General features: G+C 51.8%; 1 long non-coding RNA gene across 1 annotated transcript in view; it reads left to right on the forward strand.

Annotated features, from left to right (window-relative positions):
- The window catches only part of LOC144781241 (uncharacterized), a 697,348-nt gene that overhangs the window by 508,684 nt on the left and 174,963 nt on the right, over window positions 1-13,701 (forward strand). The gene's annotated exons all lie outside the window — the stretch shown is intronic.

A 13,701-nucleotide genomic window follows, 5' to 3' on the forward strand; every position in this document is an offset into this window, starting at 1 on the left:
AACACATTTTCACATAATGGTCATTGCAAAAATTGAGGTATATAATATGGGACTGTATAAAAATATGTAAATCTGAAAAATGATTTTGAAAATACAATTTTTTTAACAACAAAAAAACACTCAAACACCCAGAGAACGAAGCACCATGACTATTGTCATACAATGATGTGAATGTGAAGGCATAGTCAGAGGTGTAGGGTACGACTCCGTGCAGGTAGAAGTCTTCAATGTGCATGTTCTGGAATGAGACTCTTATGCAGTTTTACTGCTGAATCTTTCAGGACACAGAATTTATTCCGGCTGTTTTGGGGTTTGAGCAAGTGTACTTGTGTCATGTGCATGTATAAATCTGCTCTCATCATGTGCAGTGCTTGAAACAGAATGTAAAAGAGCAGGTACTCACTATCATTATGTACCTGTTTGCTGCAGAGGTGAGTTAGTAATCTATCATTATTTATAGCACCCCTGCTGACAAGTAAAAGTACTCTCCCTTTCCAATTAGAGAAGTGCAGGCAATCAGTACCTGAGAGTACCTGTCCATTTATAGCACAGATCATCTTACAGGAGCCCACAGGCATGAGGCACCTTTTATGTTACTGAGGAATCAATAGTGCAGGCTGGCTGTTGAACCTAAGAGTCACAGGTGAAAAGTGAATATTAAGTCTGTAGCTGCTGCTGGGCTTCGCAGCACTGTCAGACATCCTCAGAGATCAGAGACCTTGAGAACATTTCAGGGTAGCATCACAGAGATGTAGCCCAGTCTCAGAAGGAGTGAGGTTGTTGTTCTGGCAGACCGTATGACGGTAGAAAAGCACAGAATAAATGCGAGTATACATGAGGACTTTGGGTGGTTAAGGTTTAGTTGTTTGTCAGAATATCATTTATAGGATATATGCTGATACACAAAGTGTAAAATGCTATTTATTATAACCATTCTTGGGTGTGGGGAGGGGCATGGGCGAACTAGCCTATAGGAAAATCTGACACTGCCTAAAGGGCTGGTCTGTCAAGTAATTGCATGGGCTGTTTTTAGGTCTCGCGTGGCGTGGCAGTGCATGCTCTGCTCGCCTCGCGAGATTTATTGTTGATAAGGGCTTTCAGAAGAGGGCTTTAAGCCCCGCCCCTTATTTCCATTGGCTGGCGTCACCGTTTATGCTAAACAGTAGCCTGCCGTTGGAAATGAGGGTTTTCTGTATACGCCCTTTTGCCTCCGAGCCGGACTCAGTGGCCTGCTTTGCATCTGTCGCAAAGCACTTTCTTATCTTTATGACGCCATGTGTTTCTAATTTGAAACACATGGCTCCATATAAAGACAAGAGATCAAGGCTTGTTCTGTTTCTATTGGGAGCAGCAGTTTGTGTTCTTTTTTATTTCCATCTATCTTGCATGTTGAAATTGTATGGCTAAGACGCTCAGACTCCTAACATTGCTGGTCACAGTCGGTGGGCGGAAGTGGAAGCACCTTGTGGAGCCCCTGCTGGGTGGGAGGTTATTAAAGCGCGAGAGCTTCCTGTGCGTTCTGAGCCCAGGCAGGCTGGAGAAGGAGGGTGACCGGGGTGGCCAGGGCAATGGCGGGGAAGAGCTGCAAGATGAACTGGCCGGTGGCGTCAGTGTGCCGGCACTGCGCTGGGCCTCCACCGGGGGACAGGAGGCTGCTCCCCGGCAGCGTCTCCAAGTGGGTGCACCTCAACGTTGGCGGCACCTTCATCCTCACCACCCAACAGACACTGTGCAGGGATCCCAAGTCCTTCCGGTACCGCCTGCCAGGCCGACCCCGACCTAGACTCCAACAAGGTAAGCGGTGTAGCAAATAAACTGGAAGAGTGAGCGGAGGGAGGGCACCTGAGGACAACTGTTGGCGCTGGGCACTGGGACCACTTGGAGGTGGGCCTAGTGAGGGCACAGTTTTAAAAAGTGGGTACGGCACTAAGGAAGGAGGTCGTGACTTCTTGTGGAATATTGTTTGGACTCAGTTATAGTAGACACGCAGAAGATAATTCGTAAAGCAGCGGGATGTTGATGGAGAAAGGGAGCCTGATAAGGGTACTCAGTATTTGAGATTTAGCGGAGATGGAGGGCCTTGGCTGGCACGGATATGCTGATGGCTGAGTGCCTCAGTGGACTGACTTAAGGAAAAGTTCTCTGGACTAGATGTCGCTATTGTCAGTAGGGGGTGACAGTTGCATTCGCTACAAAGGGGTTTGGAAATGTTGCACTGTACTGAGATTGGCAGTCAGTAAATCGCAAGGGGCTTTTGAAGAAAAAGATTTATGTCGTCAAAAAAGGCAAAAAACTCGGGCTCTGTTTGCGCGTTGTCACAAGTGTTGTCCAGTTTGAACGCCTCTACAGAGATCTCGCATTCAAACGGTCTAAAACATTCACGAAGGTAGCGTCACTAGGGTCAAAGTGACATCTGTGTTGAGTTGTTGCACATATTTTGGACGCTCGATGTTGATAAATGGGCAGCTCTGAGGGGTGCAGAGAATCTGAAACCCTTACCTGATAGTGAATTCAGATGCAGATTTGAGAGACACTTATCTAACAAGTGATGAGGGCGTGGTTAGTTGCCTGTGCACTACTTGGTTGGCGGAAAGCACACAGATGTTAATGTACATGGCAAGTGCTGGTATTCTGTAGTGAGATTTGGTCATGCAAGAAACTTGTTTCAACCAATTACCAAACCCAATGGCACACAGATGAGCCACATCGCACCCGTGAGGAGGATGGACTTGTGTGGTACCCTGCCTCCAAGGCCATCTATTGATTCATGGAACTCTAGGTTGGGTTGGGTGATCATTTATACCTAGGTTGAATCATTGATCAGGGGCGTAACACAGGCCCCACAGCCCCCGCGGTGCGGGGGGGGGCCCACGCTCCAGGGGGCCCCCTCGGCACTGCACTCTGACCAGAGAGCTCCTGATTGAGCCTGGAGGGGGCCCCTCTACGTACCGTGCAGGGAGGACCCCTCAGTTTTCGTTATGCCAGTGTCATTGATAACATCCGCCCCTTTTTGTGGTCTGTCTGACCACTTTCAATTGTCTGCTACCTTCCCAATGATCGATAAACGGCAGTGTGTTGGTCTGCGTTGTAGTGCTCATGCAGTTTGCCACCTTCGCAAAAATGGCGACAATGAAGCCTGAACTGTACAGGACCCTCAAGAACTGTTGTAATGCATTTTAGGACCATAGTGTAATTTTCCCGATTCATGCCCTTATATAGGTATTGTTGGAAATGGGGGTTACCCAAGTCTCAAAGGGGGTAGCATGGCATCAAGCGGGCAGGCCAAACTTGGAGGACATGTGAAGCACTCACGCAGTACCCTCAGTCAACACACCAGGCACACTACAAAAGAGGCAGGACACCAATTTGAGTTGGAAAAAGATACGTAATTTAGTAGGGTTTCCAACCTGCAAGGCAAAAGAATGCAAAACAGTAGTGTCACACAGGGCGCCAAATGGCGCCAGAGCCAAGTGAATAAAGGGGGGAATTATTTACATAGGAAGTAGTCCATGCTGAAATAAAGAACAATTGTGATTAAATAACAGTAGTCCTGGGGCCAATCTGGCGGGGCCAACTCAGGCTCTCATCCTTAGGGGGTTGTAATTGCAAAATTCTACGTTAGCATAGAAATACATCATGCACATTAGCACCAACCCGCCCCTGTTAGGGAAAAACAACAACAGAGCATTACAGCACATACTAGTCAGGAGCACCTGTAAGAAATCAGTACGGCAGGCTCATTAATCAGGGGCATAACAGGGGCCTGGAATAACTCTTCAGGCCAGCATAGGGGCACCACGGCACTAACAGGGCGCAAAAGCATACGATCACCCATCAGGTGTAAAACCACAGTATACCTAGGCCTCAATAACCTTAGTGTAGGCATAACGTTTGCATAACCACATTAGCAGGGTAATCAGCAGACCATTACACTAGGCGCAGTGGCGCATCACACCTGGACAGGTAACATGAAACGCTGCGTTACCCTAGGCAACCAGCATCCTGATCAGAAATGAACATGGCAAATAACCATTGCAGGGCACAGGGGTCAACAAGCCATTAACAACCAGGCTGAGTTACCCAGCCCTTCACTCTGCAGGGCCTGACACCTAGCTAGGGGTTAACTTGTCCCTCTACCAATCCCGGGGAGGTTTCAGTAATGTCCCAGCCCAGTCTAGAGGCTTAAAAAGGAGATCAATAGGGCCAATGAAGATCAGTACAGTTTCCAGGGGCTAGCACAAGTCCTGGGGCGAGCACCGACCCTGTGCCCCGACCTCCACACAGTTTAATCCAAGCCCCACTCACCAGCTACTCCTGGGTTCTAGATCCGGGCTCCATCCACACTGCTGGCCCCTTTTGTCAAGGGGGGGGCGAGCAGGAGGCTCCACGCGGCCTTCTCCCGGGACTTCTGAGATAAGGGGGGGGCAAGCACCGACAATGTGCCTCGAGGCCCCCCCTCTGGGACCTTGCCACCAGTCGCAGGACTCACGGCAGCACTCAGGGCTTGCAGGCTCCGTCTGGGCCCTCTCCCTGCTTTCCCCCGGAATCCTCCACAGCTCGGGGACCCGGGATTTCCCTGTGTGGGGTTCTCTTCACTGGCTCCCACAGGTCGGGAGGCGGGGCTGGTACCGGCAATGCACCCCGGCCCCTCCTCTACCATTACCGGCCCCTCGCGTGGGGCACAGACCGGCGGGGTGGCCTCCTGTTCCGGTCGCTCTTCTCAGGGCTCCCTCCTGATCACGGGGGCCCTGTCACGAAGCTTCACCCGGGCCCCTCCTTCCTCATGGGGACCCGGGGCTGCCTTAGGTCCGGGCAGGCTCTCTTTGGGGCACAGACCGGCGGGGTGGCCTCCCGCTCCGGTCGCTCCAACTCGGGGCTCCCTCCTTGGCACGGGGGCCCCGCACCAACACTTCACCTGGGTCTCCTTCCCTCACGGGGACCTAGGGCTCGGCGACGCTCTCCTTGCTCCGGCGGGCCGGCACCGACAGCGTGCCCCGGCCCCGCCTTCTCCACCGGCCCCTCGCGTGGGGCACAGACCGGCGGGGTGGCCTCCCGCGACGGTCGCTTCTCTCGGGGCTCCCTCCTCATCACGGGGGCCCCGCAACGGAGCTTCACCCGGGTCCCCCTCCTACCTCACGGGGACCCGGGGCTTCGATTTCCCTTCTCCCGGCCTTCCCGGCCGATAACCAATCCCTGCGCGGCCTTCAAGGGTCACGGCCGCGCAGGCCAATCAGTGCGCGACGGGGGCGGGCCGATGACGCGGCCGGGCCCCCGTCATGTGACGGGAGAACCTGACGGCCTCAGGGCCTAGCGCGGCCCTTCCTGCACTTCGGCGCCCTCTCCTGGTACCGGGGGCCGCCGCAACGATTTCCACAGCGGTAGGGGGGTCCCCACGATGGCGCCGGGCCGCGGCGGTGATTTCCGGTGGCAATAAGGGGTAGGCTCCCTTCTAATTAATTATTTATATAGTGACAGAAGCGCGCCTCCTCACAGTTTCCTCAGCCCCCACAGCGCGATTCTCCTCAGAAGATGGCGCTATTTACAGCGCACTGCTCTTCAGCGCTTCACCACACAGTGCTATGCAGGGCACAGTTCGAGTACCTAGCGCTTCTCAATTATAGCTCTTGACAGGCAGTGCCTACAAGGGGGTGACAGTTCCTAGGAGCCTACTCTTCCCCAGATGGCGCTTGATAGGCAGTCCAGAGGCAGTCTAATAGACACAGTTCCTCAGAATAGCGCTTGACGGGCAGTACCTCACAAGGGCAACAGTTCCTTCAGGCAGCTCCTCACGACCCAGTACTCCCACAGGGTCACAGCTTCAGCAGGGGGAGTGGACAATCCTATTTCTCACCTCCTGGGCGCTTCTTCATGGTAGCGCTGGCGTAACTCCCGGTTCCCACAGTGTCAGGGACCTGGGTAGGGGCCCTCCCTTGTCAGGGGCCCATGGGGACAGCAGAGGGGGGGTCATAGGGGTGCAGGGCCCAGCTCACAGGCCCATGTGGCGGTAGCACCTCACAGCAGGTCCCCTCTCTTCCTTGTCCCAGCGCTGACTGACTCTCTGGTGACACTTCACCCTATTTATACCCTCCTCCCAGGCAGTGCCAGGACCTTCTAGAATGTTGGCACATCTAGCCTAAACTGGTTCTAGGGGAGGGGGTGAGCACCCTGGGTGCCAGGCTTTCCCTCCAAAACTAGGGGTAGCTGGGTAATATTATCTAGACTGCTGACCTATGTCAGTCCAGTGGCAAAACCCATGGCCATGGCATCCATTTTAAAAACAATACATTTCAGTCAGGTACATTTCCAAAATGGGAGTGCAGTTTTAAAATGGGGGATTTTACAAGTGCTCACATTATGTCAGGTAATTACATTTTCACAAGGTGTCTCACACCACTCATGGCCTATACAGGTTTAATCCCATGGGGGAGACATTCAAGTTAGGGGGTCAAAAGCGAAAAAATTTGGGGGGAAAAGGCCAAGTCCAACACGACTCCCCCCCAGCCAAAAGCCAGGGTAGACATATCAATGCCTTGATGGGCTTCCCTGCTTGGGGCGGAAAAAGGTGGACGCAGGCCTGCAACTACAGGAGCACCTGCAGTCTCTCCTCCACTCTGGAACCCAATGGTTCTTTTTCGCATCCCTCCTTTCACCAACAAAACCACCCCACTGGTGTTCCCTAGTGGGATGTTTCTCCTTCCTAGAGTGGGAGGCACTAGCCTCAGGCTTGTAATTCCCTTGGACCACTCTTCTCTCTCCAAATTGCCACTGGTCCACCCATCTGGGGTCTACACCCTCAGACTGACCAGCCCTTGGGGACGAGGCTCTCCTCCCCCTACTTCTCCTCCTAGGGTTCCTCCATCTCCTACGCTGGGGGACACCCTCACACAACTCTCTCCCCAACCTGGAGCCGAAACCCACAGGCTGAACCGGTGACAGGGGCGAGTCCTCCCTCTCCCTGCACCCCCTCCCAGAGTTCCGCACCCTCCTAACTGGAGAAGTACCCCTGGGAGTCACTTCCGGGGGGACTCTGGTTACAGAGGTCCCTCCCACCAGGGCAGGCAAACCCTGTCCCTGGCCACCCAACCCAGGATCTGCGCCCTGTGGCTGAGCTGGTGACAGAGAAGAGACCTTCCTCCCTCTGCACCCCCTCCCAGAGTTCCGCACCCTCCCACTGGGAGTAGTACCCCTAGGAGTCAAATTGGTAGGGACCTGAATTACAGGTACCCCACCCTCCAGGTCAGGCAACCCCTTAACCTGGAACCCCAGTCCAGGATCTAAACCCTGTGACTGGTCAGACCCCCGAACCACTGGAGCTCCAATTAATGATGCTCCGGGTCCTCCTGACATGAGGGGATCCTTTCCTCTGGATGACGCATCGGGACAGCCTAGTCTCCCAACCGGAGGTTCTCTTAAAGAACACTCCAGGCCCGGTGACCACAGCTGGGGCATCTCGGGACACCTCCCCGTCTCGCTCCCTTCAGGATCACTTCCCTCAGCCTTCCCAGACGCTCTGGCACTTACCCAGAGGTCTGCCTCCCGTGCAAGTTCCCTGGGGTCTGAGAACCCGCACTGCAACAGATGGTGACGCAGTCTTGGGACACAACTCCTTAGCATGTGCTCCCGGATAACGGCATGGCACAGCCCTTCCCAATCCTCCACTGCTCTCCTCACCACCCAATCCTCCAGTACAGTCCAACACTCCTCCTCGAACTCTCCCCAGGACTGATGGAACAGCTTTCCCCTGCCCCTAAACACTAACCCGTCCTCCTCTTCCGGGGAATCAGGCACAGTCTCTTGGGCTTCGGGAGTGGGACTCCTTGCACTGGACCTACACTCGCTGCCACCACTGGATCCCACCCTCTTCGGTGAATCCAGACTCCTAAAACCACTCTCAGGGGACAACCTACCCACCTGAGCTGATCTCTCCCTGGCGAAGGCCCTCTCCGCCTCCGCCATCCTCTCCAGCGCTAGGACTTTTTCAGTCTCTAGTCGCTGCTCTTCTACCCTCAGCTGCGCTAAGCCCTCGGCATGCCTGAGCTTTGCCAGCGCCAGCTGATACTCCCTCTCTTCTCTCCTATCTACCCACTCTTCTGGGGACAGGGAAAGGGATGGGGCAGTGCCCCCGGGACTGGACCCAGTGCGAGACTCCCTATCTTCGGTGTCCTCCACAGCTACTGGCGTCTCTGCCCTGCTAGACTCTTCCTCCCCCTCATCGGAGCAACTACCTCCCAGGGTTCTGGATGGGGAGCCCTCTCTCTGGTCTCTAACCCACTGACCCTTCAAAACTTCGGGGGGGTAGTCAGACAAATCCCCACCAATCTCTAAGGGCTCTCCCCTCTTGAGGGCCTCATAGAGAAACAAATTTCTCCTAATATTCCCTACTGGGGGTATCCCTCTCTCCAGGAGGAAGTCTATCACCTCCTGTTCGGTGTACTCCATCAGTTCCACTTCCTGGTAAATCAACCCCATCGTGGCGAGGTACACCCGGGACACACCCTCCCAGTGGAACAAGGGGACAATTCAAAACACTCTTCAGGAGGAAGCAATCAAAAACAATATTCAAACAATAATCCCCACCACAAGGCTCTACTTGTGGTGTAACCCGTGGCCGCTGTGGTACTGCGCAAACACAAGTCCTATCCCACCGCTCTGCCACCAAATGTTGGAAATGGGGGTTACCCAAGTCTCAAAGGGGGTAGCATGGCATCAAGCGGGCAGGCCAAACTTGGAGGACATGTGAAGCACTCACGCAGTACCCTCAGTCAACACACCAGGCACACTACAAAAGAGGCAGGACACCAATTTGAGTTGGAAAAAGATACGTCATTTAGTAGGGTTTCCAACCTGCAAGGCAAAAGAATGCAAAACAGTAGTGTCACACAGGGCGCCAAATGGCGCCAGAGCCAAGTGAATAAAGGGGGGAATTATTTACATAGGAAGTAGTCCATGCTGAAATAAAGAACAATTGTGATTAAATAACAGTAGTCCTGGGGCCAATCTGGCGGGGCCAACTCAGGCTCTCATCCTTAGGGGGTTGTAATTGCAAAATTCTACGTTAGCATAGAAATACATCATGCACATTAGCACCAACCCGCCCCTGTTAGGGAAAAACAACAACAGAGCATTACAGCACATACTAGTCAGGAGCACCTGTAAGAAATCAGTACGGCAGGCTCATTAATCAGGGGCATAACAGGGGCCTGGAATAACTCTTCAGGCCAGCATAGGGGCACCACGGCACTAACAGGGCGCAAAAGCATACGATCACCCATCAGGTGTAAAACCACAGTATACCTAGGCCTCAATAACCTTAGTGTAGGCATAACGTTTGCATAACCACATTAGCAGGGTAATCAGCAGACCATTACACTAGGCGCAGTGGCGCATCACACCTGGACAGGTAACATGAAACGCTGCGTTACCCTAGGCAACCAGCATCCTGATCAGAAATGAACATGGCAAATAACCATTGCAGGGCACAGGGGTCAACAAGCCATTAACAACCAGGCTGAGTTACCCAGCCCTTCACTCTGCAGGGCCTGACACCTAGCTAGGGGTTAACTTGTCCCTCTACCAATCCCGGGGAGGTTTCAGTAATGTCCCAGCCCAGTCTAGAGGCTTAAAAAGGAGATCAATAGGGCCAATGAAGATCAGTACAGTTTCCAGGGGCTAGCACAAGTCCTGGGGCGAGCACCGACCCTGTGCCCCGACCTCCACACAGTTTAATCCAAGCCCCACTCACCAGCTACTCCTGGGTTCTAGATCCGGGCTCCATCCACACTGCTGGCCCCTTTTGTCAAGGGGGGGGCGAGCAGGAGGCTCCACGCGGCCTTCTCCCGGGACTTCTGAGATAAGGGGGGGGCAAGCACCGACAATGTGCCTCGAGGCCCCCCCTCTGGGACCTTGCCACCAGTCGCAGGACTCACGGCAGCACTCAGGGCTTGCAGGCTCCGTCTGGGCCCTCTCCCTGCTTTCCCCCGGAATCCTCCACAGCTCGGGGACCCGGGATTTCCCTGTGTGGGGTTCTCTTCACTGGCTCCCACAGGTCGGGAGGCGGGGCTGGTACCGGCAATGCACCCCGGCCCCTCCTCTACCATTACCGGCCCCTCGCGTGGGGCACAGACCGGCGGGGTGGCCTCCTGTTCCGGTCGCTCTTCTCAGGGCTCCCTCCTGATCACGGGGGCCCTGTCACGAAGCTTCACCCGGGCCCCTCCTTCCTCATGGGGACCCGGGGCTGCCTTAGGTCCGGGCAGGCTCTCTTTGGGGCACAGACCGGCGGGGTGGCCTCCCGCTCCGGTCGCTCCAACTCGGGGCTCCCTCCTTGGCACGGGGGCCCCGCACCAACACTTCACCTGGGTCTCCTTCCCTCACGGGGACCTAGGGCTCGGCGACGCTCTCCTTGCTCCGGCGGGCCGGCACCGACAGCGTGCCCCGGCCCCGCCTTCTCCACCGGCCCCTCGCGTGGGGCACAGACCGGCGGGGTGGCCTCCCGCGACGGTCGCTTCTCTCGGGGCTCCCTCCTCATCACGGGGGCCCCGCAACGGAGCTTCACCCGGGTCCCCCTCCTACCTCACGGGGACCCGGGGCTTCGATTTCCCTTCTCCCGGCCTTCCCGGCCGATAACCAATCCCTGCGCGGCCTTCAAGGGTCACGGCCGCGCAGGCCAATCAGTGCGCGACGGGGGCGGGCCGATGACGCGGCCGGGCCCCCGTCATGTGACGGGAGAACCTGACGGCCTCAGGGCCTAGCGCGGCCCTTCCTGCACTTCGGCGGCCCTCTCCTGGTACCGGGGGCCGCCGCAACGATTTCCACAGCGGTAGGGGGGTCCCCACGATGGCGCCGGGCCGCGGCGGTGATTTCCGGTGGCAATAAGGGGTAGGCTCCCTTCTAATTAATTATTTATATAGCGACAGAAGCGCGCCTCCTCACAGTTTCCTCAGCCCCCACAGCGCGATTCTCCTCAGAAGATGGCGCTATTTACAGCGCACTGCTCTTCAGCGCTTCACCACACAGTGCTATGCAGGGCACAGTTCGAGTACCTAGCGCTTCTCAATTATAGCGCTTGACAGGCAGTGCCTACAAGGGGGTGACAGTTCCTAGGAGCCTACTCTTCCCCAGATGGCGCTTGATAGGCAGTCCAGAGGCAGTCTAATAGACACAGTTACTCAGAATAGCGCTTGACGGGCAGTACCTCACAAGGGCAACAGTTCCTTCAGGCAGCTCCTCACGACCCAGTACTCCCACAGGGTCACAGCTTCAGCAGGGGGAGTGGACAATCCTATTTCTCACCTCCTGGGCGCTTCTTCATGGTAGCGCTGGCGTAACTCCCGGTTCCCACAGTGTCAGGGACCTGGGTAGGGGCCCTCCCTTGTCAGGGGCCCATGGGGACAGCAGAAGGGGGTCATAGGGGTGCAGGGCCCAGCTCACAGGCCCATGTGGCGGTAGCACCTCACAGCAGGTCCCCTCTCTTCCTTGTCCCAGCGCTGACTGACTCTCTGGTGACACTTCACCCTATTTATACCCTCCTCCCAGGCAGTGCCAGGACCTTCTAGAATGTTGGCACATCTAGCCTAAACTGGTTCTAGGGGAGGGGGTGAGCACCCTGGGTGCCAGGCTTTCCCTCCAAAACTAGGGGTAGCTGGGTAATATTATCTAGACTGCTGACCTATGTCAGTCCAGTGGCAAAACCCATGGCCATGGCATCCATTTTAAAAACAATACATTTCAGTCAGGTACATTTCCAAAATGGGAGTGCAGTTTTAAAATGGGGGATTTTACAAGTGCTCACATTATGTCAGGTAATTACATTTTCACAAGGTGTCTCACACCACTCATGGCCTATACAGGTTTAATCCCATGGGGGAGACATTCAAGTTAGGGGGTCAAAAGCGAAAAATTTTGGGGGGAAAAGGCCAAGTCCAACAGGTATAAAGTACCAGATCCTTATATAGGCATAGAAATCATAACCGGTATGCAGACAAAATATCGATATTTAAATATCGATATACAATTATATCAAAGTTTAAATATCGAAGGGGAATAATATAGAAGGTAAGTAATATCGATAGATTTAATATCGATATTAGTAATATCGAAGTTTGAAATATCGATGTCAGTAATATCGATGTTAATAATTTCGATGTTACTAATATCAAATTTTAAATTATTTTTGTGTATAATATTATGTATTTATTATGTTATTTATTTATTTTTATGTAATTTAATAAAATTTTGTATTTTAGTACTGTAGCGGATTGTGGGTTTATAGGGGAATAGGGTGGGAAGTAATTTAATTATGTTAAATTAATTATTAATTAGTAGGAATTATAAATTAATTTTAATTAATTGGTAATTAATTTTAATTAATTGGTAATTCATTTTAATTAATTGATTAATTGATAAATCTGTTCTGTAGCGGGTTGTGGGTTTATAGGGGAATAGGGTGGGAAGTAATTTAATATGTTAAATTAATTATTAATTAGTAGGATTTATAAATTAATTTTAATTAATTGGTAATTCATTTTAATTAATTGGTCATTCATTTTAATTAGTTGATTAATTGATAAATATGTTCTGTAGCGGGTTGGGGGTGTATAGGGGAACAGGGTGGGAAGTAATTTAATTATGGTAAATTAATTCTTAATTAGTAGGAATTATCAATTAATTTTAATTATTTGGAAATTATTTTAAATTAATTGGTAATTAATTTTAATTAATTGATTAATTGATAATGATGTTCTGTAGTGGGTTGTGGGTTTATAGGGGAATAGGGTGGGAAGTACTTTAAATGTAATTAAGTAATAATGTTCTTTAATTAATTGTTTTGTTAATTATATAATTGTTAATTAATTATTAATTGGTAATTAAATATTATTATATGGTATTTTTTAATAATTATTGTGGTTAAAAATATTTTGCTAATCATGTTTTTAATAATGATGTATTGGTATTTGTAAATGGTTTATATTTATTTAATAGTTCATATTTTTATTATTTAAAAAAAAAAACATTTATTCATAAGTTTGTTATTTTTACCCCTACGCTATCCAACACTTTCCCTACTGTTGCACTCTCTGGAGTTGGAATAGTAATTGTTACCCCTACGCTATCCAACACTTTCCCTACTGTTGCACTGTCTGGAGTGGGAATAGTAATTTTTACCCCTACGCTATCCAACACTTTCCCTAATGTTGCACTCTCTGGAGTGGGGATAGTAATTTTTACCCCTATGTTATCCAACACTTTCCCTACTGTTGCACTCTCCAGAGTGGGAATAGTAATTTTTACCTCTACGCTATCCAACACTTTCCCTACTGTTGCACTCTCTGGAGTGGGAATAGTAATTTTTACCCCTACACTATCCAACACTTTCCCTACTGTTGCACTCTCTGGAGTGGGAATAGTAATTGTTACCGCTACGCTATCCAACACTTTCCCTACTGTTGCACTCTCCGGAGTGGGAATAGTAATGTTTACCTCTACGCTATCCAACACTTTCCCTACTGTTGCACTCTCTGGAGTGGGAATAGTAATTTTTACCCCACGCTATCCAACACTTTCCCTACTGTTGCACTCTCTGGAGTGGGAATAGCAATTTTTACCCCTACGCTATCCAACACTTTCCCTACTGTTGCACTCTCTGGAGTGGGAATTGTAATTTTTACCCCTACGCTATCCAACACTTTCCCTACTGTTGCACTT

This window comes from Lissotriton helveticus, chromosome 9 (genome assembly GCF_964261635.1).
Source record: "Lissotriton helveticus chromosome 9, aLisHel1.1, whole genome shotgun sequence".
In the NCBI taxonomy this organism is placed as follows: domain Eukaryota; kingdom Metazoa; phylum Chordata; class Amphibia; order Caudata; family Salamandridae; genus Lissotriton; species Lissotriton helveticus.